Below are 25,635 nucleotides of genomic sequence, written 5' to 3'. Positions count from 1 at the left end.
ATTAAAACTGAAATTTGATTGTTAAAGCTATATAATTGTTAGATACAGATTTAATGCTTTTGGTGGATAATAATCATGCGTAGTTTAAAAAGTCAAAAAGGTTGTTGATCTCATAATGCCCTTCTTTTTTTGTTTTTGTTTTTTAACTTTTTGTGTAAATAATGATTAAAAAAATTTACACTTAATTTCACGAACCAAACAACTTTTGTCAATAGGGTTAAATCACATTTATTAGTTAAGCACAAAAAAAAATTTCCAATACTGAGGCGGTTGCAAAAGATCGACGATTGCAGGTCAGAGCCTTAATCGAAGGTGCCGGGGGGGGGGTCGACAGTTGCAAGCATGATGGCGGAAGGACGGCAGCGAGTTCTAGAGCCGCCAAAGGTACTGGCAGCAGCGAAGACCAACCGGCGAAGGTATTGTAGGCGCTATTGGTGGCGGCAGCATGTTCCTTGGGGATTTCAGAGACGCCATTATCATACACACCATCGCTCCGACCGAGAATCAGATCAGAGAACCTTCTTCGCTTCGGCCAAACTCCGGTCTTGAAAACACCGACGATGACATCGGATTCGTAATCGGATTTAGGCCAGAGACTGAGTTGGTTTCTGAGGCTGAGAAATTGCGGTGAGTGAGTGGTATGGCGGCATCTCGGCGGTCCTTGGCTTAGAAATTGTGGTGAGTGTGGTGTGACGTCATCTCGGCGGTCCTCGAAGGAAGGGAAAGGGTGAGTGCTACGAGTACCCTTAACCACCCACTAATTGTGATTTCGTTCTTGCTATATGTGTGGTTTGATTAACCTTAAACCAATGAACATGTAATTTTGAAGAGAGAGCAGGGGTGAGTGCTTTGTTTAAGCTTAAATCTAATGGATTTTGTAGAGAGGGAGCGGGATTGGACGAGTGAGAAGTGATTGGTGATGGCGAGAGTTGAGACTTGATGGTAGAGAGAGTAACACTGTTGCTCTGGGCTTTCGCCTTGGTCCGTGGTTCTCATGGTCAGGTTTGAAGCGAACGGATTAGCGGTGAGAACACTAAAATTTCCGGTAGCACGGAGGGCAAAGGTAGCATGGGCATTTTGGAAAAAATAGAAGGGTAAAATGGGTATAACATCTCTATTTTATGTAAGATTTTTAAGAGGGGTAATTTTGCACAATTAAGAATGTTTATTACACACTTTTTCGGATAGGGCTTAAAAGTGCTACCTATACTTTAGGTGTTTTTTACCCTTACCCCATATATATATATATATATATATATTTATGGACTGTGATTCAAGTTTCATAGGTTGAGGCCTGGCCCCAACCCTTCCTATGCCTGAGACAATGGAGTTTTCTCTAAACACAAAGTCATGATCATGTTTGACAAAGTAGTAAAAGCTAAGAATAAATACAATACATTTAGGTTACATTTGTTTGGACTTTAACTTTTTTATTTTTAAATTTTTTTTGGTATTTATTAAATGTTGAAGTTGAAGTTAAGTGTATCAGGTAGGACGTACGTGTAAAATAACTTGTCAAAAATTAATAGTTAAATTACTTTTGTTAGATTTTAATTTTTTTTTTTTATAAATATATTACGACAACCAAAAAAAAAAATTTCTAAAACATATTTTAAATTCAAAACAAACGGGTAAAATAACTTGTTAAAAATTTATAGGTAAATTACTTTTGTTAGATTTAATTTTTTTTTTTTCGTAAATATATTACGACAATCAAGTACTTAAAAAAAAAAAAATTCTAAAACATATTTTAAATCCAAAACAAACGTCAAAATTAAATGATTTAAATCACTTTTAGATAATAAAAAAAGCTTAATATATAGTCCCAAACTTTCTGTAACATTACATGATTTTAGAGCCCAATTTGGATTTGCCTACTTATTATGTTCTAAATACAGTAATTCACATACATACAAACACATTAAAGTGAATGGGGCAGGCTGGATTTTGGCATTATGGACAAATAAGTCTACTTTTTCCAGCTGTCAATTTACACAGTAACAAACAACATGACAAATCTTATAAACAGAGATACTACTTCGCTTCTGCAAAAGAGTTTATGCGGATCAATGGCACAACCAAGTCTTTTGTAGCAAACCATCTTGCTGAATCTGTAGCAGGAGCCATGACAATAAGAGCTTTTGAGGATGAAGACCGATTCTTCACAAAGAATCTTGACCTCATCGTCACAAATGCCAGTCCATTTTTCCACAGTTTTGCAGCAAATGAGTGGCTGATCCAGCGGCTGGGAACACTTTGTGCCACTGTTCTCTCCTCGTCAGCACTTTGCATGGTTTTGCTTCCTCCTGGAACGGTCAGCCCTGGTGGGTATCTATCTAATTTTTTTGTGAAGAGTTACATTTGGAGAAGTACTTACTAAAGTCCATGTTACTGCGCTTTTTTTCTAATGGTCATATTGTTGGGTAGTGAACTGGTAGAATCGTAATCAGCTAGTTAATCTTCTCTATGAAATTTCTAGCAACCGCCTCTTATGTCCTTGCAGGATTTATCGGAATGGCTTTGTCCTATGGTCTTTCATTAAACATGTCCCTCGTTAACCCCATTCAAAACCAGTGCTCTCTGGCAAATTACATCATTTCTGTAGAAAGACTTAACCAATACATGCATATACCAAGTGAAGCTCCTGAAGTGATAGAAGACAACCGTCCCCCAGTCAATTGGCCATCCTTGGGTAAAGTGGAGATTCAAGATTTGCAGGTAAATTTTGTGCGCATTAATTTTTATAACAATGAAGGCTAGCGTACTGAGAAGCTTTGATTTTCGAGACAGATTAGATATAGGCCCGATGCACCACTCGTTCTTCGTGGGATCAGTTGCACATTTGAAGGAGGACATAAGATCGGTATTGTTGGCAGGACTGGGAGTGGGAAGACTACTCTCATAGGTGCTTTATTTCGTCTAGTGGAGCCGGCAGGAGGGAAAATTGTAGTAGATGGAATTGATATCTGTACAATAGGTCTTCATGATTTGAGGTCACGTCTAGGGATCATACCACAAGATCCTATTCTTTTCAATGGAACTGTGAGATACAATTTGGATCCCTTGTCTCAACATAACGACCGTGAAATATGGGAGGTAAATGGTTCAATATTTTTTCGTGTGGATAGTATGGATATACAGGATGTTACACAATTGTTGTATGCCAGAATGATAATGTACTTTTTGGTTCTGAAAGGTTCTTGGGAAGTGTCAGCTTAAAGAGGCTATTCAGGAGAAAAAGGAGGGCCTAGATGCCTTAGGGAAGATTTTCAACATGTTGATATGCCAGTTAACACAATTTTTTTCTTTTTTTCTTTTTACAGAGATGATCGGTGGTAACTAACGTCATTGTCATTTCAGTTGCGGATGATGGATCTAACTGGAGCATGGGGCAGCGGCAATTATTTTGCTTGGGCCGTGCTCTGTTGAGAAGAAGCAAAGTGTTGGTGCTGGATGAAGCTACCGCGTCAATTGACAATGCTACTGATATGATTTTGCAAAACACTATCAGGACGGAATTTGCTGATTGCACTGTGATCACAGTGGCACATAGAATTCCGACCGTGATGGATTGCACAATGGTTCTTGCCATCAGTGATGGTGAGTTTCATTTTATCCACCCTTAACTACCTGCATAATAGGTTTTCCTTTTTTTCTGTTTACAATGAAATTTAGGAATTCTGAAGTAGATGGTTTGGACTTTATTGCAGGAAGAATAGTGGAGTATGATAAACCAACAGAGTTGATGAAGAGAGAAGATTCTCTGTTCAGGCAACTTGTGAAGGAATAGTGGTCCCATTATCACTCTGCAGAATCAATTTGAATCTTAACTTTAATGTCTTACCTGAATGCATGCATGGCTTACAAAAACTATGGTCAACCGTTGTATGAGCACAAGTAAAGAATAAATAAATAAAATAATAAACATAATAAATAAATAAATAAAATAATTGCAAGTAGAATATGTTGTACACTACCATAATTAAATCTTTGGGCACAAGTAAAGAATAACATTAGTTATCTGTGTTTGTAAGATTTTGCTTTGGTTGTTGTACAATGTATCAAGTTGTGGTAAAATGTGGTATTTCCCATTCTGAAGGCAATGATATAACCATCAGTTATCTGTGTTAAAAAAATAAAATAAATAAATAAATCTGTGAAATTCCATTGCTTCTTTACCATTTTGCCACAGTTTGTTGATAGTAGTAATGACAGATTACTTAATTGTTTATACATTTCTTCATTGCCTGAAATATTCAATTATATTCTATTGATTTTTGTTTAGAAGAATGAAAGTAATTTATGTTAAGTCATACAAGACAGGCTCTTAGCCTTTATAAAAGTTATTTTTTCTGATTATTGAAAACAATTAGCTTAAAAAATATATATCAATTAGCTTAAAAATGCTTATAGTAACGAATCTCAAGCTCCATTCACAAGCTTGCATCACAAACCAATACCAGGTATATGGTATACTTTCAAGATCTAAACAGAGAATATGTTTGATGAGATTATAATAAAATCAAAATACATCCTTTTCGATATATCCAGGTCCACTCTTTAAGTATCTGCATAAGAAATATCAACTCTCAGTCCGCATATGTTGATGAAATGAACCAAGAAAGGAGAAAAACGGATAATAAGGAACTGAAATACCAAAAAGAAAAAGAGGGGGTACGGGAGAGATCTCATAACCAAAAGACAAAACTAATGTTGGACCAATACAGCTGATTTTACAAGATTTTCAGTATAGAACAATCTGAAACAGATTCGTATTATGATTTTCGGTTTATGCATTTTTAGAATATATATATATAACCACGAATTTATAACCACATTAATTGCTCAGTTGACATCACTAATCAAAATTTTCAAACATCAACCGAAGAACTAATGCTGGCAATTTTAAATAAATTGATTTTTTTTAAACAATAATATATATATGTGAGATAAGAAACCAGTGCCTTCCATGATCTCTGTCTATTATTTCTCTTAGATTACAGCAAGACATCCATCCATTACTCATTCCTTTTCTAACCCACTCAGAATAATCCATCCAAGGACCTGATCATGCTATTCTTCTCTCTTCAGTGAATAACAACCATATTGTGGTCTTTCTTCTTCTCCATAAATTTTTTTTTTCTTCTGGTGATTGACATTGCAGAATAGCTTTCATGGTCAATCTCCAGAGCGTGAAGCTAACCCAATATTATCTTCTTCCATGTCTTAGTGTTTGGTTAATTGTTCTCTCTTAATTTCAACCAACACAACTGAAACTGCTATGGTTTAAATTTGCTTTGGGCTATATTTCAGCATGGGCTCGGTGCTATGTTTGGGGTGTGGGGAATAATGAAGAAAAGGAGGATCTGGGAAAAAGAAAGAGTGGGGAGAAGGGGGTTGGTTATTGCTGAGGAGGAGCTTTCCCTGACTACCGGAGGGACTAGGCCAAGGGGAAGGAAGGGAAGGTCTCCCTCTAGGCCGGCTTCTGTCTAAAAGTGAGTGGAAATAGGAGGGAAACAACTTCCTCCTCTTTTTACTTTTTCACAAAAAAAAAAAAAAAAAAAAAAAAAAAAAATTCAAATCAAATCAAATAATAATAATAATATATTCAGGAAAATAATAATAATAATAATAATAAAAGAAACAAGAAATGAATTATTGAAGGGGACAGTAGTCAAATTACATAATACCCCTTTCCTTCCTTTCCATTTCCTTTTTAACTCAACCAAACAACATGAGAGAGGTGCTCATTTCTCATTCTTTTCTGGATAACACATCTTCCATCCCTTTGACCTTCACTTCCCTACAGTTCTATCTATTGTACCAAATGGAGCATAAAATATCTCTCTTCTTTTTCTTTGAATTCTTTAAAAATAAACTATGCCCAACCTGTTTTATGGTTTGGCCTAGGATTGATTAATAAAGATGACTGGATTGAGGTCATGTCACCATTTCTTTTGTCATAATCTGAAGTTTTTTTTTTTTCCTTATCCTAAAATCCACTTAAAGACCCAGTAATTGTATGGATAGAAGGCAAGAGAGAGGTGATCAATCTCAAGGTAAGATTGCAAGATCATCACATTTGGGTGCTATCACCAAAATGGTCACCATTGATTCGACTTATTTTATAAATCTAAAATAACGTAGATGTCGTTGTCAAAAAAGACACAAAAAGAAATGTAGAAAGTGAAGCAACTAATGAAAATTACACGAGCCACAGCCTCCTTCTCTTGTTCAAATTCTGCTTTTTGGACTGAAATGCATTTTCCAAATTACAAATAACAGGTAATTTTGAAATCACAAGCATTTAAGCAATATTTCTTAGAACTTTAAGCAACATGACTCATGACAACTGATGGAAAGACAGAAAAGAGTCATCACTGATTCAATTTTGTGAAGTCCACCACCACCAAATTGATCAAGTAGTCAACTCTATTTATTCCAGATTTGAAGCATAAATACAGAATTTAATTAAATTTTCAAGTTTCCTTGCATATTGTCACGCCCTGCCTATGGAAGTTATGCCACGCAGACGACACACAGACGCTGAGGAGGACGCTGTATAACAACTGCATGGCGAGTGGAGTTTCTAAAGTCTTTCGGAATTGTCTAGAGTTGTATGGTAGATTCTGGATATGTGTAGTATATTCTAGAGTTCTCTAGAATTGTGTGTAGTATGGAAAGTTTAGAATGTTGTAGATACTAGTAGATAAGTATGAAAGTGTGAAAAATGTGGGAAAAGATTCTAGAGAATCGATCTCTACCGTTAGTTCGAATGCATCCTAGTCATCCATTAGGGATGGGATGCCTATAAATAGGAGTAAGACTTCATTTTGTAGCCAACAAGTCCTAGAGTGAGTCTTGAGAGCCTTGTACAGAGTTTGAGTGCTAGCCTTGTACAAAACATTCTTTGAAGTAATAGAAGTGTTCTTTCCTTGCCAACTTAAGTGTCTTAATGTGTGTGAGTGTGTAAGCCAAGTGAGGAGATGACTTAAGTGTCTTAATGTGTGTGAGTGTGTAAGCCAAGTGAGGAGATGACTTAAGTGTCTTAATGTGTGTGAGTGTGTAAGCCAAGTGAGGAGATGGCGAGGACCACTACAATACTAGTAAGCGCAGGAGGGGAGTGTGTTGGCTGAGGTGTGCACGGGAGTTAAACTGACTAAGCACTTACAAGAATAGAAGCAACATCTTAATACCGCACGGGAGTAACTAAAATGGTGCTGAAACCCTAAGCCTGTGACACTACGCTCTCTCATCCACTATTGGTGGTCTCTCACAATATCAAATGTCACGAAAGAGGAACTCAAAGTCCAAACAATCAATCAAGTAAGAGTTATAGCCACTTAGTAAGAAATCATAGAATGACTTCTGCAGTTTAATCACAATTATGATTTTAGTAAGACGCAGACTTTGTTTTAAAGAAACAAACAAGAAAATAAATAAATAAATCTTTAAACTGAACCACAATCAATCAATTATCCAGAACTCTCTCTCTAAACATTAATGCACACCCCAGTACACCAGCAATCAACCAGTGCCAAAAGTGTCTTTCATATGACATCAAAAATCCGAGCGCAAATCCCAGTAATAAATCAACTACCAAAGAGGCAAAGACCCTAGGTTTCGGTCTTCTATTGAACAAAGGGAAATTACAATTCCATGGCAATAAACTTTTTAAAACCCTTTCTATTGAAACATTGTAAACTACTTTCAACCTATTTTAGTTTCTAAATTTAAGAGTTGTAATGCCACCCAATTTAATAATTAAGACAATTACCAAAACAATAAAATTCTCTACTCAACTGTCTTCCACCAAAATCTATCTGGAACAAAGAAATTCTACTACTCTCATCTCTATTGGAATAAAAATTAGTATTCTCTCAGAGAACTAACTCTTTGATCATGCTTCGAATGCTATGACTTCAACTTTTAATCCAAGCAAGGAATCATCGCCGATGTCCAAAAGATGGAACTCTAGGATTAATTCTTTTTTTTTTTTTTTCTTTTTTTCTCATTGCTCCTCGCTTTGTTAATTTAAAAACACCTTCATGACTTTGATATCTCCTTGGTATGTGTTATCAGTTATCTCTCTCTAATCGAAGTTATACTCATCTTCTCATTTTCGTTATTTTTGAAAATCAAATTTTTAATTCGTAATATGTAATTCTTTATATGCGTTCAGTGATATGTTGAGAGTGCACAAGAAAAAAAATAAAAGAAAAAGGAATTCTGTGAATCTTTGTGAAAATAGTAGGGTGTTTATTTCCCCTAAATTTGGTTGGCACAAATTTTTATTGTCGGTACAAATTTTGGTGAAGAGCCCTGAGGAAAGAATTTTGTTGTTAAGGAAAGAAAATTAGTGGGTTTGAATTGGACAGGTAAATTTGATCTAAAGGTTCAAATATAAAGTGCGGATAAATTTTTTTTTTTTTCTTTTTTTCTCATTGCTCCTCGCTTTGTTAATTTAAAAACACCTTCATGACTTTGATATCTCCTTGGTATGTGTTATCAGTTATCTCTCTCTAATCGAAGTTATACTCATCTTCTCATTTTCGTTATTTTTGAAAATCAAATTTTTAATTCGTAATATGTAATTCTTTATATGCGTTCAGTGATATGTTGAGAGTGCACAAGAAAAAAAATAAAAGAAAAAGGAATTCTGTGAATCTTTGTGAAAATAGTAGGGTGTTTATTTCCCCTAAATTTGGTTGGCACAAATTTTTATTGTCGGTACAAATTTTGGTGAAGAGCCCTGAGGAAAGAATTTTGTTGTTAAGGAAAGAAAATTAGTGGGTTTGAATTGGACAGGTAAATTTGATCTAAAGGTTCAAATATAAAGTGCGGATAAATTCTTTTGCTCACCAATGAAAAAGAGATCAGAATTCTACACAGCATATCAGTTTATTAAATAGGTCAATTCCACCTACACCCCCTGACCTTTGACCATATTCCATCCACACCCCTCTAAGTTTCAACATTTCACTTACCTCCCCTCTCTCTGCGATGGCCGTTTGCTTTACTAACAGAATTGGGTGATTTTACAATTTTACCCATCAATTATATATTAATATTTATACAATTTTGGAGTTAAATCTAAAAAGACAAAAACACCCTACATACATACAGAAATATACATGAAACCTGCACAAAAATTAGAAACCCACAGCATCCCTCCTCTGCGCGTCCATCCTCCCCGCGCCACCGTCGGCACCCATCATGGTCGTCGCCAATCACACAACCCAATCGCCGTTCACTCAACCCGGAATACCAAATGCACAACCCAATCGCCGACGACTTCGCGTCAAATCGTCAATCGCGGGCCCAAACGCACAACCCAATCGTCGTTCACTTAACCCGTTTTCGACGGCGATGGGCGATGGGCGAAGCGACGGACAGCAACTTGTAAAGCCGAATCATCCTCTTCTCTTGAAGGTGGCAGCTTTGCTTTTCTTCTGTGAGTCAGTTTCTCTCTCTTTCGTTGCTCCAAATCGCGATTCAGGTGACAACAGGCAGTGAGGAGGAGCTCAGCGAGGACTGATCCTAATCGGTGGTAGACTTGGGGTGATGACGGTGGGCTTTGCACAGCGGCTAAGATGTCTTAATGAGACTGTAGAAGTTGCTAATCCATTGCAAATAGATGGGTCTGCTAGTTAGTTTCACTGTAGACTCTGTAGCAGTTGGTCTTGCAACTGGGGTGTGGGTATTGGGTTTAATTGTAGAGGTGATTGGGTATGGAGCTTCTAAGTTGGGTTTTGTTGTGGCAATGTATGTGGTGGCGTTGGTGTGAAGCGGCGGTGACGATGAGCTCGATGGTGATCAAATCCCAACAAAAGGAGATTCAATGTTAGAATGTGAACCCTGCATTAGAAATCTACTGATGAATACAAAAATTTCCATCTAAAACCATTGCATCGACACAAAGACAACATACACACTCATTAAAAGGAATAGAAATGTCTCATACACACCACAAAAAATTGAATATAAAACAATAATGTGTGGCATCAATTCTTATAAAAAGCATAAATTATCACAAGAATAAAATTACCCATCAAAGATTTAACAAAAATAAAGAACCCATATAAGACTTCAGAATCAAACACGCAAACACACTATCAAATTTGAAGAAAAATACAAATTTAGACATTGCATGGCCTGTTCTTGATGACTATGTTTCCGTTCTTGCGAATCGTTCCTGCCTGCTGTGGGTAGGTCTTGGAGGTCCCTGCATCGCCCGTCGCCTCAAAGTGATGTTCTTCGTCTGACATCTCTCTAAGACGGTGACGGTCGAGTAAGGAATATATAAGGGCATTGTTGTACTTTTGAGTTAATAAGTTAGGGATACTTTTGTAATTATACATTGGTTAATTAGGTTAAAGATATTAGAAGGGCAAAATTGACTTTTCACTCATTTTTCCCTGCTGACATCAGCACTAACGGTTGGTTGTTTAACGACAGGTTTAACCCTTATTAAATTATAACTTTAAATTTTAAATTATTTTTTTATAATATACATATATGGACATTGTTTTATTAATTGAAATCAAAATCATTGGAAAATCGTAATAGTAAAAAATAAAGAATACCGATAGGTTTTTTATATTTATTGATGTGGCAGTTGCTGACAAACCATACTTCTTCTACTTTACCATTATTGAATTTTCTTTAAGTTATTCTTATTATTGTATTTTATTATTTTATTAGTGCTCTTATCTCATTAATTTTAAGTGTTATTTTCTTTTGAGTTGCATTATTTTTTCTTTTTTTAGTATTTAAAAAATGGAATAATCTTCAATATTGATATATTAAATTAAAAAGTTTAGTTAAGTTGCATCAAACTCATCAAATAATTTTTTTCGAAAATTTATACATAATTCTAATAAAATAAACTTAATTTTTTTTATTATAGTACTCCCACTGTGTCAAAATAAATGTTTCATAAATTAAAAATTTATGCACAATTCTAATCGAATGCACGTAATTTTTTTACTATACTATTTCCTCTGTCTCAAAATAAATATCTTTTTTGAAAACTGTAAGGATGAGGGTAGTTACAAATGATATTATAGCCTAATCCAATTAGAAATGTGGCAAATGAGGACGTTGGACCCCAAGGGGGTGATTGTTGTGACCTTCTGGGCGGATATAATGTACTGACAGACTACCGCACTGAGCGAGGTACAAGTGCATAATCTCACATGATTATGCGCAAAATGTTTAAAATGGTTCAAATTTAAAGATACATTTATTTTAGAAGGTGTACTATAGTAAAAACAGATTACGTCCATTCGATTAAAAAAAATTTATTTTATGAGTTTGATGCGACTTAACTTAACTTTTTATATTATACACACACACACACACACACACACACACACACACACACACACACAAAGCCACACTTTGACTGTAAAAAAGGGTGCAGACGGGGACCGAAGGGAGAGCTGATGGCAACAGCTTATGCAACAGTGGTGTTAGTACCTCGTATCACCAACTTTTTGCTTCCTCGTTCGTTTTCTACATCGTTCTCAGTTTCTTCAAAGCAATTCTCAGGTACTAAGCTCTCAAAGTTTTCTTCTACTCAATAAAAATTGGTCGATATTTTGAGAATTTATTTATTTCTGTAAGTTGGTTGAATTTTATGAATAATTCTCAACTTTTAAATCTTGGGAAATTATTTTGTTTTATCTTCCAATCTTAAATTATTTGCTTAGTTTCAAAGTAAAATCTTCAAATCATTTTTGGGTATATTTTGAAATGAGTTTCTGATTAGTGCCGAGGACATGTTTGGATGACTTGAAAGTGGCCCTGTTCACTTTTTCAATAGAATTGAAAGGATCTATTTGTAAAAAACAAAAAAAAAAAAAGAAGTGCGGAAAGCCTACTGCATTTCTTCTTAACTTGGAACCGGAATTGGAATTGATGGAATTGAACTAAATATTTCTTCAATTCCAAGGCTCCGATGCAGCTGAATATAGTCTAAGTCTGCGTCCCGTTGCTTGGAATTGGTATAATTGGAAATAATTTAGTTCAATTTTGTGAGTTACTTTTTTCTAATTTCAATTGCAAGACTCTAGTTTCAGACAGCCCGAACATAGCCCAAGTTCATTTCAAATGACAAAATCCATTATTTCAAACAATTTGCATAATGTTTTTAATTTCTCTTTGAAACCGATTCCAATAGGCTGACTTTGTTCTGGATCAAAGCCTCGGCTTCAGAAGAGACATTTGGTTCTGCAGAAGTTGGGGATGCATTTTCGGACTTGAAGAAAAAGGTAAGCCTTCCATTCTCTCCCAAATCTGCTTTGTAATATTCTTTACAGAGAATAAAGTCTTCTCATTCAATCTCCTTTGTTAGTATTTAAGGGCTACACGAGTTTGATCTTGAATCACCGTGGAATTTGAATGAAGAACGGCACGATTTGATGTGCTTGTTATTAATTACCGTGGAATTTGATAAAGAGCAGCACGATTTGATATGTTAGGTGTTCTTCGCCTTTGGGAGTTTCTGTATTTCTCTCTGAAATTCTGAATTCTGAATTTGTATCCCCCTCCTCCTTCCTCCAGGTCTCTATTTATAGGCTTCTTGGATTAATAGGATGATGACACGTATCATATCCTGATAAGGATAAAATCATAACTGGGCCGGGCCGGTTATATTATGATAATTATCCTTAAAAATAATTATTTCGAATATATTTTATTAAGAATAATTATCTTTTCATTTAATCATTTGCGCTGGGCTGGACAAATTAAATAATTTAAGTGGACTAAGCTTGAGACAGTTAAATAACTTAATTAAACATTAAATCTATATTTGATGGGTCAATTTGTCAAAATCAAAGTCTATTAAATTTTTAGTGTCTACATATACCAACTAGGGGCGACAAAATGAATCAGGAACCATCAACCCGCCTATATCCATCCGCTTTTTAATGGTTATGGGTGAACCGTATTTAATTTGAGTGTATGCTTCCGAATTTTTGCCATTTTCTTTTTCTGAAAATTTTCTGATTTTTACGAGGACATATTCGTCTTTTCTCGTTTTACGTGCCGAACACCGTGGGGTGTGTCGGGTGTGTTCGAGAATTGGTTAGAACATTTACTTAAGTTTAGGACTCTTGGAAATGCATCAGTTGCCTTTTTGGCATTTTTCTGTTTTTCGAACCGATCGGTTCCGAGTGGGACCCATTACCAGAATTAGTGTGCACGGGAGTCATGTCACAAGTTTTATGTATAATTTTATTGTGTATAATTTCATTATTCTAAGCTAAGTTGTGTGGTTAGGATTTAAAAAAGCATATACATATAATTGTGGTGGGAAATTGCAAAAGGAAAAATATCTTAGTGGAGGGACCCACCTTCCACTTACTTATTAATGGCCATAAGGCCATTTAGGCCTCAAAATCTCACTCTCTCGGCAGAATCTCTCTTCCCCTCATTTCTTGCATTTTTCTTTTTCTTTTGCCATGATTTTCAAGACTTAATCCCCTTTTGTCTTTGGAAATTTGATAGTACTCCCTTAAGCAAAGTTGTTGAGCTCATTGAAGCCGTCGTTTTGATCGGAGCAAAGTTCAATTTGGTCACCCTCTGGATTTCAAAAATTTGGGCACAATTGGGGCTTTTTACATCCATTGAGGTAGGGGTGCTCTAATTCATAATTTCTTGGGTTATATGTGAATTTTTCCTTCTTAATTTGACTATATACACGTTTAATTCCAATTATTTTGACTATGTGGTTATGGTTGCTTATATACAAAGTGGTGGATATATGCTATGTGTTAAATGAGTTTGTAAGCTTAATTACCTTTTTGTAGTGAGGAAGCATGCTTAGAAACGACAAGTTGTATATTTTGTGAATTCCAATTGCCATGAAACCTTGATGTTATAATTGTAGAAATAAATGTTTAGAGATTTTCTTTACAAGATGTGGTTATGATATATGGGTGAAATGCATGGAAATTTGGTTATTGAACTTAGCATTTGGAATCATGAAGCATTCATGCATCCATTGGGAAAGAAAAAGGAAAAGTGTTTTTAGAAAACAAATGAAATTTTTTGGGGATAGGTTTTTGAAATGTGTTTGTGAAAATCCGGACGCCTAGGAGGCGCCTAGTGGTCCGTGGTGTTAGTGTAATTTAGAGGGGAGTATGGTTGAGCTAACTACGCCGGATGTGACGCCTTGGAGGTGCCTTATGGTCGTGGATAGTTAGCTAATCCTCCTTTCGTGACGCCTTGGAGGTGCCTTGGGTCGGATTGCACTAACGATTTGGAAGTTGAAACGGAAATGTTTCAGAAATGGAAAGCGATATGAGCATGGCATTGCACTTCATTGGAATACATGGTATAATTGTGGTTATATTTGACGTTGTAGTTATGGATTATATCCCCGGTATAGTATGATCCTATTCTCTTGATTTCTATTCTATATGTGGATTCACGGGATCAAAAGAGGTGTGTCTTAGACACCTCCTACTGAGCTTATACTCACCCCATTATTTTAACATTTTTCAGGACACGGACGGGAAGTGGCGGACGACGTTCCTCCACAGGGTTCGATGGGTTAGTAAACCGTTTTGACATACTTTTGTAGCTATGATCTCATTTTATTATTATTGTTTATTTATTTATTTTTTATTATTATTATAAAACCTGGGATGACACGTATATTATGTATTAACATAGGAAAGGACGGTTGTGATACCCCTCGGATCCGAGACACGGGTTGATCAAGCCCAGGCCCAAACTCGAGGGAATATCAAACAATTAAAGTATTTTAAAACGAACACATAATATGAAAAGAAATAAATAATGAAGCTGAAAGAAATTCTAAATATAAAATTCTCTGAAGTTAAAGATTTATAAAATCCAACTCTCCAAAACCTCCAGGAGTACAACTCGGGAATCCATATAGTGGACCCCTAAATAAAATCCCAACTGAACTAAAATAACTGAAAAATAAATTAAACTAGAACATCGAGAGAAGTCCTACGTAAGCAAATGAATAAGAGACTGTCCTCGACAAGCACGATCAAGCTCTAAGGTTGGAAACGTCCTGTACCTGAAAAGAATAAAAGAGTGGGTCAGGCCCACGAACAAGTTCTAAGCTAACTGCAATCTATACAGTGATCCGATACGCAGATACACCCTAGATACCTCATAATATCTATTTAGTCCATACATATATATATCCACACTAAGGGACATTCACTGGACTATAATAGGGGTCTCAACCTGAATAGAAGGCAACATGCGAAAACGCACCCAAAGGTGGGCATGAATACCTAGACCTAACAGGGTACACATCAACCTACTATAGCCAGCTACGAATCCACTGCATATACGCACCCTAACTAACGAGCTTGAGACTCAAGCTCATCTCGTGGTACCATAATCATATATCTAAAGTCCATCCGAAACTAGAGTATGTCATTCAATTATTCATTAAGGTGACATACAAAACACAGTCCAGTTAGTCACTCAACTTATTCAGCTGATATGACTTAACTACAACCAACTAATCCAGGAAGTCACTCAACTTAATCAGTTGATCTGACTTAAACACAATTTAGGATTCAATATTTTACAATCCATTCCTTTAATCCGATAAGTTAGGTCTTAGCGTTTTTGAGCTAAAACATCCCTAGTATGCCACCGTCCTATACCGGTGCATACAATCCTCCATATCCATGTAAATTATAATACATAAATAATAGTTTAGTAATTTACAGTCCAAAACCACTATCCAAATAATTGCAGAAGAGTATTTAATATTTCAGCAACTAAAATCCAAGCGTTAATCCATGTAATTGCAAAAAAGGTTTAATATTTCAATAATTAGCATCCAAAGCATGCATAGATCAAAACTAATACATAAATGACCCTATCATGTATTTAAAATAAGTTTTATAAACATACTGAATCCCATTAAATTGCTAAAATTTAATTAAGCAATTAATCTGTCTTCCATCCGTTATCAATATAGAAAGTTCATTAATTTTATACTGTTTGTCCCATTGAATTAGAGGTCAAATTTAATCAATCTAAGGTCTTAATAACACCCAAAATTAACTATTTAATCCCTCTATGAAGTCCCATTAATCACCCAGAACAGTTCCACCCTCAAACAGTCTCAACAATGCGTCAAAACATATCAGAAAAACAAAAATTGAGAGAGAGCCTGCTCCATGACTTTGGGAGCAGGCTCTTTATGCTTGGGAGCCAGCTCCAAGCACCTTGGAGCTGGCTCTATGAGTGTGGGAGCCAGCTCCCATTTCCATGGAGTCGGCTCTCACCTCCTCTGAGAGCTTTCTACTCAATTACACTCCGTTTCAGCCCGTCTGCTCCATCTCCGGCCATTCCAACCCCTCTGTTCCTCTTCAATATTGAACTTAGGAGTCTTATCTAATCCCATTAGCATCCCCAAGGTTTGTTTATAGTAGTTGAAAGCAATTATAGTAATTACAACCATACCGATTTAACATGCTTAAAGAATAAAACTAAAACTCAGACATGCACGACTGTAACAGAATTTATTTCAACACATACAGATCATCAATATAGCATATAATAAACATGTAAATCTCAGTTAATGATCAATTAAACCCTAGAGACTATCTAGGTGCACAGACCACGAGCCAACGGAAAAGAGGAAGAAAAGAACTTACCTGTGATTTCAGAATTTCCGGCAACCACTGAATCCGTTAAAGCCTCCTATGGTTTTGGTTTAATCCACCATAACACTCCCTTGGTCTTCTCTGTTCTTCTCTTTGACAGCCCTTACGGTGCCTCCGTTCTCAACCCTCTATTTTATGAACTTACTCTCTATTTCTCTCTGTAACCTTAGTACGTGAATAGGGGTTGTGTATTCTGAAAACCCTAAGTCGACGTACTGTTCTATATATATAGAGACTTAAATAAAATCATATTCCCTGTATGATTAGAGACAGAGCCCTAATGTCGATCTTAGTCGGCCCATAGAGCAACCTAGGTTATAATATACTCAGCTGCATATACGTAACTTAAATTTAATAACCTAATTTTAACATTACAATAACTACATTAATTTAACCTCATTAAAACAGTGAATTACAAATAAAAATAATACAATTAACAAGTAAAGAAAAATAACACACAATAACTAAACAATGTAAATAAGTCAAATAATTCACATAAAAATAATTAAATCAATTAATAAATGCAAATAAACAATTAAGCAAACAAAATTAACAAGTTTCATATGGTATTGTGGGTCACAGTCATTTTATATATAGATATCTTTATATTTATTTGCATATGTGGTCGAGCCTAGGATTGTCGCTACTACGGTAGAGTACTTGTTGCGACGTAGACGGTTGTGTGGGTTTTGACCTGAGTAGGCGAGGAGCTCGGTTACTCCAGGGTTGTTTGGGGTGCCGGTTTTTATCAAACGAATGGCGTGGACTTCTAACTCCTAGATTGAGCTATTCAGTGTGTATCATCTTGTTTTTCTTGTTACATTTTGTGCGGTGCTTAGGGCACGACTTTAGAACGGGTTCATATTTCATGGCATGGTGCCTTTGTTGTGTGTGAGTGTCATACATCGGTGGATGGGTTCCTGTGACCGTGGAGGTCAGGTGTGCGAGTGAGGGTTTCGAGGAAGAAAGGTATGACCTTAGAAGGTTAGTGTTTGTGACATGGGTCACAGTTTGGTGCAGAGGTTCTTTTCGAACAGGTCGTGGTAGGTGTGACAAAAGTTATTTGAGTCACGAATGTAGTCTATGAGATGTAGATGTGTATCTTCTGGTACGGTCTGAAGAGGCGTGTTGGTTCTGACTGTCATGGGTACTTGTTAGATTCTATAGGTCTGTGGTGATATAGGACCGGTTGCAATGTGTGGAGAACTTTGTGTCTTATAAGAGTCTATTTTGGAGACTGGGTTGTCAAGGAGTGATTCTTGTTTTGGATAGTTGTAGGAGCGTGTTACGGGTAATTAACTCTCAGTAAGTTGATTACATGGTTCGATGGATGAGTGGGGTTATAAGTTGTCACGGTTGTCGAAAGAGTCTCAAGGTAGTGTATAGTGGTTCGTTTTAGTTGTGTAGAGCATGATTGCACTATAAGGCAGGTTGTATGAGGTCATTAAAGTGCTCGGTCGTTTACGGATGAAGTGATTGATGGTAGGTACGGTGTTACCAAATAGACTATGTTCTAGGATTTGAAAGCTCTGGACTGGAATTGGATTTTATGTTATGTCTGAGGTATCAGGAGATTGTGCTTGGTGTTTGAGGATTCGAAAAGGTAGACTGATGATTAGGATGATTGGGACGAGGTTGATTTTGTGGGTTTAGTTGTTAGCCCCATTTGACATTTGTTGGGGCCAAGGGTGTTCTGAGGAACAACGAAGAAGGGAGGTAATGGTATTGAACCTAGGGTATTAAGTTTTCTTGTTTAGGCATGCAGATCGCCTTAGAAAGAGTGGTTTAAGTAGTTGGTTAAGTATTAATGATTGATTGCATAGTTGGTGATTTTGAGGAGACTGTTGGGTGTTGAACATTCTGAGATTGTGCCCAGTTTATTCGAGGATTTGTCGGCATGGCATTGCCGTATGGAGGTTCTTTCCTAGTGGTAAATAGTGGTTGTTGTGGGGGGAGTATCGAGAGGAATGGTTAGTTCTTGTTTTGATGGTGTTACCTTAAGGATGTTTGAAGAAGAATCGCTTAGTTGTGGCTTGATGGTCTGGTGGGGTGATAGGTTTAAACCGTTGTTTCAAATGAGTGGCAGTAGAGACGTTATGGTGTGATGTTTAGTATTGATGAGCATAATTGTTTCAGGTATGATCTAAGGATAGATTAGAATTGTGAGTATTGTTGTATGTTATCAGGTAGGTGATGGGATTGTGCGCCAGTTGAGGCGATTGTGGACGGTTTAGTTTTTAGAACCAACGAGAGTGGTGTTGCCGGATAGGCACCTTTTTCTTTTGAGGAGTCAGTGGATTGTTGTGACTGAGGTCACGGGTCTTGTGAGCGTGGTGTTTGAGGGAGTGTCGCCCAGAAAGGTAGAGAGGGAATGGATGGTAAAGTGTCGTTTTATGGCATAGAGGTTGTCGGATGGGAGTGACTGATTCTAGGTAGAACGAGACGTGATGTCCGAAAAGCTGTGATTGTTTCTAGTGTTAGTGTGCCGTGAACGTCGGTGTTCTTACCTGATTGGTTTTGATTAGTAGGGGTATCGTAGTGTATAATATGCAAGGTTTTGTGTTGATAAAGTGTGACGGTCCGTTAGTGGTGAGGTCACTTGGAATCGAGGTCGTAGTCCCATGTGTGTTTCCAATTGGTTCTTCTCCTTATGTGTAGGGAGTTCATTTCGTCTTAGGTGAGATTGGGTGTCCATGGTTGGACGATTGGTGAGTAGCGTGTGATAGGGTGTCGGGTGGATTCAGGTACAAGTGATCAGTCTCTTGTGAGAGCGAGGTCGTTACCCTTTCCATTTGCTCTAATCCTAGCAAAGACGTCGTTTGTCATGAGTTTTGTTCTCCGTTTACGAGTTGTGCGCGTCTGTGGGTGAACGGACCTGTGTGTGGTTGTTATATTGTTAGAGTTCATCGATAAAGGTTTGGTTAGTTTAGTCGACTCACTCCCATGGAGGGAGATTAAGTCGTTAGTTTTTAGTAGCGTTTGTTTTGGGAGTGGTCTTAATCGATGGAATGTGAAGCACGAGTTGCCGAATAGGAATTGTGTTTCCGGTGTTTGGTACTAGCAGAGATGGCTAGGGGATATGTATTGAGCAACGGTTTGAAGACGATTAAGTGATGTGATGTGAGTCATGTACTCGGAAGTTTTTATAGGCGTTTGATTCGAGCAGTGCCTTGAGGACAAGTGTCGATATTGTCTTAGAATTTTGTGATTAGAGAAAGTGGATGTGTGATTCTATTGAGAAATAATAGGAATGATTGACTTTGGTTTTGAGATCTCAGGCATGAAATAGTTACATGTGTGTTTTGACGAGGTAAGAATTGAATCGAGTAATGCTATGGAGTTGTTTACCTGGTATGGGTGTTAAGAGGAGATTAGAGATCTTTTATGCTAGTTGATGACTGTGGTATTTGGTGTCGTATTGCTTTTAGCTTTTTATGGTTGTTTAATCAAAGTATGATTGGGATTTTAGAGCAGGTATATGACTGTATAGTTGTTGAGGTTACGTAGGACGATGGATAGATATCGAGTGAATCTTATGGTTGTCTTGTGGACTGTGTAAGAGTGTGTTTGAGGTTTGGACCTGAAGACAGAAACGATATCTGTGTTGAGGCCAGATCGATGATGAGAATGACCTGGCAAACCATTGCTCCTGAATCAGTCCCTCTTAGTACGATGTCGGGCCAAAGGTCAATGATTGTTTCAATTTGTCAGGGATAGTGAGAGCACGGTATTGTGCATTGTGTCTGTGTGGCAGTGTGGATTCGGATGATTTGTTTTGGGTGATGAAGTGTGTTAGGTTGTACCAAGTGTCTGGTATAGGGTTTGCGATTCAATCATTAATTATTGAAGATTTTGTTTTGAGAACTGGTGACTTGGGTACAGGATAATTTGTTTTATTATTTTGGTGACTAATGTTTATGTAGTCACTGGGAGATTCATTGTTTAGTCATCTTGAGGTTGTTAAGTGTAATGATTGTCGAATGGTGCGGTTGGTGGTCGCTTGTACCAATATGTGATGGTGTAGTTGTGTGTTAGATGGCGAGTATTGGTTTGACAAAGGTGTATGGATTTGAGTTTGAGCTTGATTATGTGAGATGGATAGGGTTCATTGTCTGGGATTTTGTGTGTCCTTGAAAGGATGAGTTGAGATAGGATGTTGTTGTGTTTAGGGGTTTTGTGACCGTTCTTCTTTCGAGTTCCGAAGGCTTGTGTAGTAGTGCAGAGTAGATCGCTGTCCGTTTTGAGTCGGGTATTGTGATACCCCTCGGATCCGAGACACTGGTTGATCAGGCCCAAGCTCAAACCCGAGGGAAATATCCAACAATTAATATGTAATACGAACACAGATGACAAAATGAATTTGATAAATAAAGTTTAAGCTGGAAGAAAACTAAATATAAAAACCTTTAATATTAAATATACTTAAATCCCAATAATCCAAAACCTCCATAAGTTAACAACTCGGGAATCCATCTCCAGTGGACCCCTAAAAACCAAACTGAATGAAAGTAAACTGAAGATAAAATCCAAATCAAATATCTGGAAAGAAGTCCTACATCGTCAGTAGAATGGAAGATCTTCTCTGCCCAGCACGAACAAGCTCAAGCCTGGAACTGACGTACACCTGGAAAAAAATAGGAATGGGTCAGGCCCACGAACAAGTTCTAACCTACTACAATCCAAGCAGAGACTCGATACGCATATACACTCTAACCAACTCAACAATAACTATATAACTCGTGTGTATATATATATATATATCCATACTAAGGGACATTCACTGGACTACAGTAGGGGTCTCAACCTGAATAGAAGGCAACATGCGAAAACGCACCTAAAGGTGGGCATGAGTACTTAGACCTAACAGGGTACACCTCAATCTACTATAGCCAGCTACGCATCCACTGCATATACGCACCCTAACCAACGAGTCTGAGACTCAAGCTCCTCTCGTGGTACCATAAACATATATTTAAAATCCGTTCATAACAATCCATAATAAATCTAGTAAGTCGTTCAGCTTATTCAACTGCACAGACTTAACATAGATAACCAGTACTCCAGCTAGTCATTTAGCTTGTGCAGCTTCTTTGACTTAGCCTAAATATAAGTAGGATTTATTTTTAATCCATTCCCTTATTTCGTATAGGTAGGATATAGCAATTTTGAGCCAAATCCAAACCTAGTATGTCACCGTCCCATACCGATGCATACAATCCAATCCATCCGGCAGTTAATAGAATAAATAAAAATATAACTATCAACCAATCCATACATTCCACAATTGACAATAAAACACTAAGTACAAATATCAATTGTTCCATATTAAGCATGATAAAATAATTGTCAATTAACAAACTTAATCTATACTACTCTATAAGGTCCACTAATTGATATTACAGTTTATACATGTAAACCAATTAATTCTAATCAACCATAATAGAATATAAATGTTCACAGGTTTATTTTTAGTAATTCTGGAACATGACCAACTGCAAATCATCACTAAGAATTTTAATACCAAAGCTTAAACATCTTGCAGTTCCTCCCATCCAAACTGTAAACCAACTTAGGCCCAAATAAGCATACTAAACCATTTAAATCCACAAGCTTATTTTATAACATTGAGATAGGTTTAATTGAGAATTTTATTGCTAAGAATTACTATTCTAAGTGTTAAGCAATTCTGCATCCTTTCATAACAAAAACCCAGTAAACTGATTAATTAAGCATTGTCCACTGTCGCATTAAAACAAAGTTGTTTTATTTTGCATAAATCTTCTCTTAAGGATTTTAATCAAGCTTAGACCACCTCTAAACACCTCAGTATAGCTTCCAACAGAAACTGAAAATCCCAAAATCCAAGTTCTGTAGCCCACACAGTCGCAGAAAGATTAAAAAACGCACACCCGAGGGAAGAGCCTGCTCCACCAAAAGAAGAGCCTGCTCTTTCCATCTTGGAGCCAGCTCTACTTAAAAGTAGAGCCTGCTCCAAGACCCCTAGAGCCGGCTCTACTTAAAAGTAGAGCCTGCTCTTCGTCCGGAAGAGCCTGCTCTTTAAAACAGTAAGCCGTCTCTCTCTCTGTTCTTCATCGTTTTGAATTCCGGTGAGTTTCTGATGAACTGACCTTCATACCTAGGGTTCCTAAGTGTTTAAATTAGATTCCAACTTATACCAGAAACCACTAAATTCATTGTTCAGTTACTAAAATTAATTAAAACATGAATTTTGCATCAAAAGTTTAATACGAGCAGTTTAAGCATTCCGGAGCATCGACTGTTGTAGCAAATCAAACTTGCAACCTAAATTAATTCTAGTGCTTCCCAACATGTTATAGAACTAATTAAAATCATTACTCATCAGTTTACACGAATTAAACAGAGGTTACACAAGGAAGAAATTAAAACAAACAATACACACGTTTCAACTACAAACAGTTTTAAAACAACAGAGGTACAAGAAATCCAGTTTAATTTTAATCCTTAATAGTTCCCTGGAGTTGTGTTAGACATGCAAAGAACACGAGGCAACGGGAAGGAGTGAAGATTAGAACTTGCCTTTAGGTCTCAGTTTGAAACCTTGCACCGTTGCTTCCTAAATTCTCCGGCGAACTCCGACTACTGTAAGCCTTCCTCTGTTCTCTCTCTCTGCCTCCACCGACGTGTTTAAGTTCTAAAACCCTAGGTAAACCTTAATGTATATATTTATAGGATTAAGGTTACCCTAATTCTAGTCCTAATAGTAGACAGGCAACTAAGTCGGCTAAAGAAAAATAAAACAAAACCCTAAGTTCAATTAACGAAAAATAGAAAAAAAATAAAATACAATTTAATAACTAATTAATTAATTCACAAACCACCACTAAATAAATAAAAACTAATTAATTAATTCACAAACCACCACGAAATAAATAAAAACAAATAAAGTCACACGTAATCAACAAATTCACAACTAAATAAATAAAAACACAATTTAAATAATTAAATAAATTCCAGAAATATCCTTGTTAAATTAGGGGTATTACAGGTATAGCGTAGAGCATACCAGATAGTATGGTGTTATGATGTTGTGAGTGATGAATACCCTCATAGGGTGGTGAGCATTGGGTTTTCTGACGACAGTGTGTGATTGCCTATTGACATCGGGTGTCAAAGGCAACAAGGTTGTTGAGTTCTTAGTCTCGGGGTTCGGTGAGGTGTTCTCAGAAGGTGTGTGACTATGGGCTTCTTTTTTTAAGGAAAGTAGATTTCGAGGATGAAATCTTTTAAAGAGGGTAGATTGTAATGCTTTCAAATTTTTGCCATTTTCCTTTTCTAGAAATTTTCTAATTTTTATGAGGGCATTTTTGTCTTTTTCTGGTTTTGCATGCCGAACACCATGGGGTGTACCGGGTGTGTTCGAGAGTTGGTTGGAACATTTCCTTGAGTTCAGGACTCTTGGAAATGCATCAGTTGCCCTTTCGGCATTTTTCTGTTTTTCGGACCGGACGATCCGAGTAGGACCCGTTACCGGAATTGGTGTGCACGGGAGTCATGTCACGAGTTTTATGCGTAATTTTATTGTGTATAATTTCATTATTCTAAGCTAAGTTGTGTGGTTGGGATTTTAAAATGCATATACATATAATTGTGGTAGGAAATTGAAAAGGAAAAATATCTTAGTGGAGGGACCCACCTTCCACTTACTTATTAATGGCCATAAGGCCATTTAGGCCTCAAAATCTCACTCTCTCGGCAGAATCTCTCTTCCCCTCATTTCTTGCATTTTTCTTTTTCTTTTGCCATGATTTTCAAGACTTAATCCCCTTTTGTCTTTGGAAATTTGATAGTACTCCCTTAAGCAAAGTTGTTGAGCTCGTTGAGGTTGTCATTTTGATCGGAGCAAAGTTCAATTTGGTCACCCTCTGGATTTCAAAAATTTGGGCACAATTGAGACTTTTTACATCCATTGAGGTAGGGGTGCTCTAATTCATAATTTCTTGGGTTCTATGTGAATTTCTCCTTCTTAATTTGACTATATGCACGTTTAATTCCAATTATTTTGACTATGTGGTTATGGTTGCTTATATACAAAGTGGTGGATATGTGTTATGTGTTAAATGAGTTTGTAAGCTTAATTACCTTTTTGTAGTGAGGAAGCATGCTTAGAAACGACAAGTTGTATATTTTGTGAATTCCAATTGCCATGAAACCTTGATGTTATAATTGTAGAAATAAATGTTTAGAGATTTTCTTTACAAGATGTGGTTATGATATATGGGTGAAATGCATGAAAATTTGGGTGTTGAACTTAGCATTTGGAATTATGAAGCATTCATGCATCCATTGGGAAAGAAAAGGGAAAAGTGTTTTTAGAAAACAAATGAAATTTTTTGGGGAAAGGTTTTTGAAATGTGTTTGTGAAAACCCGGATGCCTAGGAGGCGCCTAGTGGTTCGTGGTGTTAGTGTAATCTAGAGGGGAGTATGGTTGAGCTAACTAGGCCGGATGCGACGCCTTGGAAATGCCTTTTGGTCGTGGATAGTTAGTCAATCCTCCTTTCGTAACGCCTTGGAAGTGCCTTGGGTCGGATTGCACTAACGGTTTGGAAGTTGAAGCGGAAATGTTTCGGAAATGGGAAGCGACATGAGCATGGCATTGCACTTCATTGGCATATATGGTATAATTGTGGTTATATTTGACGTTGTGGTTATGAATTATATCCCGGGTATAGTATGATCCCATTCTCTTGATTTCTATTCTATATGTGGATTTATGGGGTCATAAGAGGTGTGTCTTAGACACCTCCTACTGAGCTTATGCTCACTCCATTATTTTAATATTTTTCAGAACACGGATGGGAAGTGGAGGACGACGCTCCTCCACAGGATTCGATGGGTTAGTAGACCGTTTTGACATACTTTGTAGCTATGATCTCATTTTATCACTATTATTTATTTATTTATTTATTTTTTATTATT

General features: G+C 36.8%; 1 protein-coding gene and 1 pseudogene across 1 annotated transcript in view; both read left to right on the top strand.

Moving 5' to 3' along the window:
• Nucleotides 1-445: 445 nt before the first annotated feature.
• On the top strand, nucleotides 446-3,886 carry LOC132314539 (ABC transporter C family member 10-like; annotated as a pseudogene).
• A 7,536-nt stretch (nucleotides 3,887-11,422) lies between these two features.
• The window catches only part of LOC132312709 (ABC transporter C family member 10-like), a 30,843-nt gene continuing 16,630 nt past the window's right edge, over nucleotides 11,423-25,635 (top strand). Inside the window, exons 1-6 of the mRNA XM_059811183.1 lie at nucleotides 11,423-11,553; nucleotides 12,185-12,275; nucleotides 13,516-13,639; nucleotides 14,515-14,562; nucleotides 24,506-24,629; nucleotides 25,505-25,552. The gene's annotated coding sequence lies outside the window, so the exon portion shown is untranslated. The remainder of the gene's footprint in view (nucleotides 11,554-12,184; nucleotides 12,276-13,515; nucleotides 13,640-14,514; nucleotides 14,563-24,505; nucleotides 24,630-25,504; nucleotides 25,553-25,635) is intronic.

The sequence above is a fragment of the Cornus florida genome, unplaced genomic scaffold (assembly GCF_030987335.1).
Source record: "Cornus florida cultivar Cherokee Brave unplaced genomic scaffold, ASM3098733v1 CherokeeBrave_3.0.0_Hap2_Chr06, whole genome shotgun sequence".
NCBI classification, from domain to species: Eukaryota; Viridiplantae; Streptophyta; class Magnoliopsida; order Cornales; family Cornaceae; genus Cornus; species Cornus florida.
This window is presented reverse-complemented; position numbering and strand designations above follow the sequence as displayed.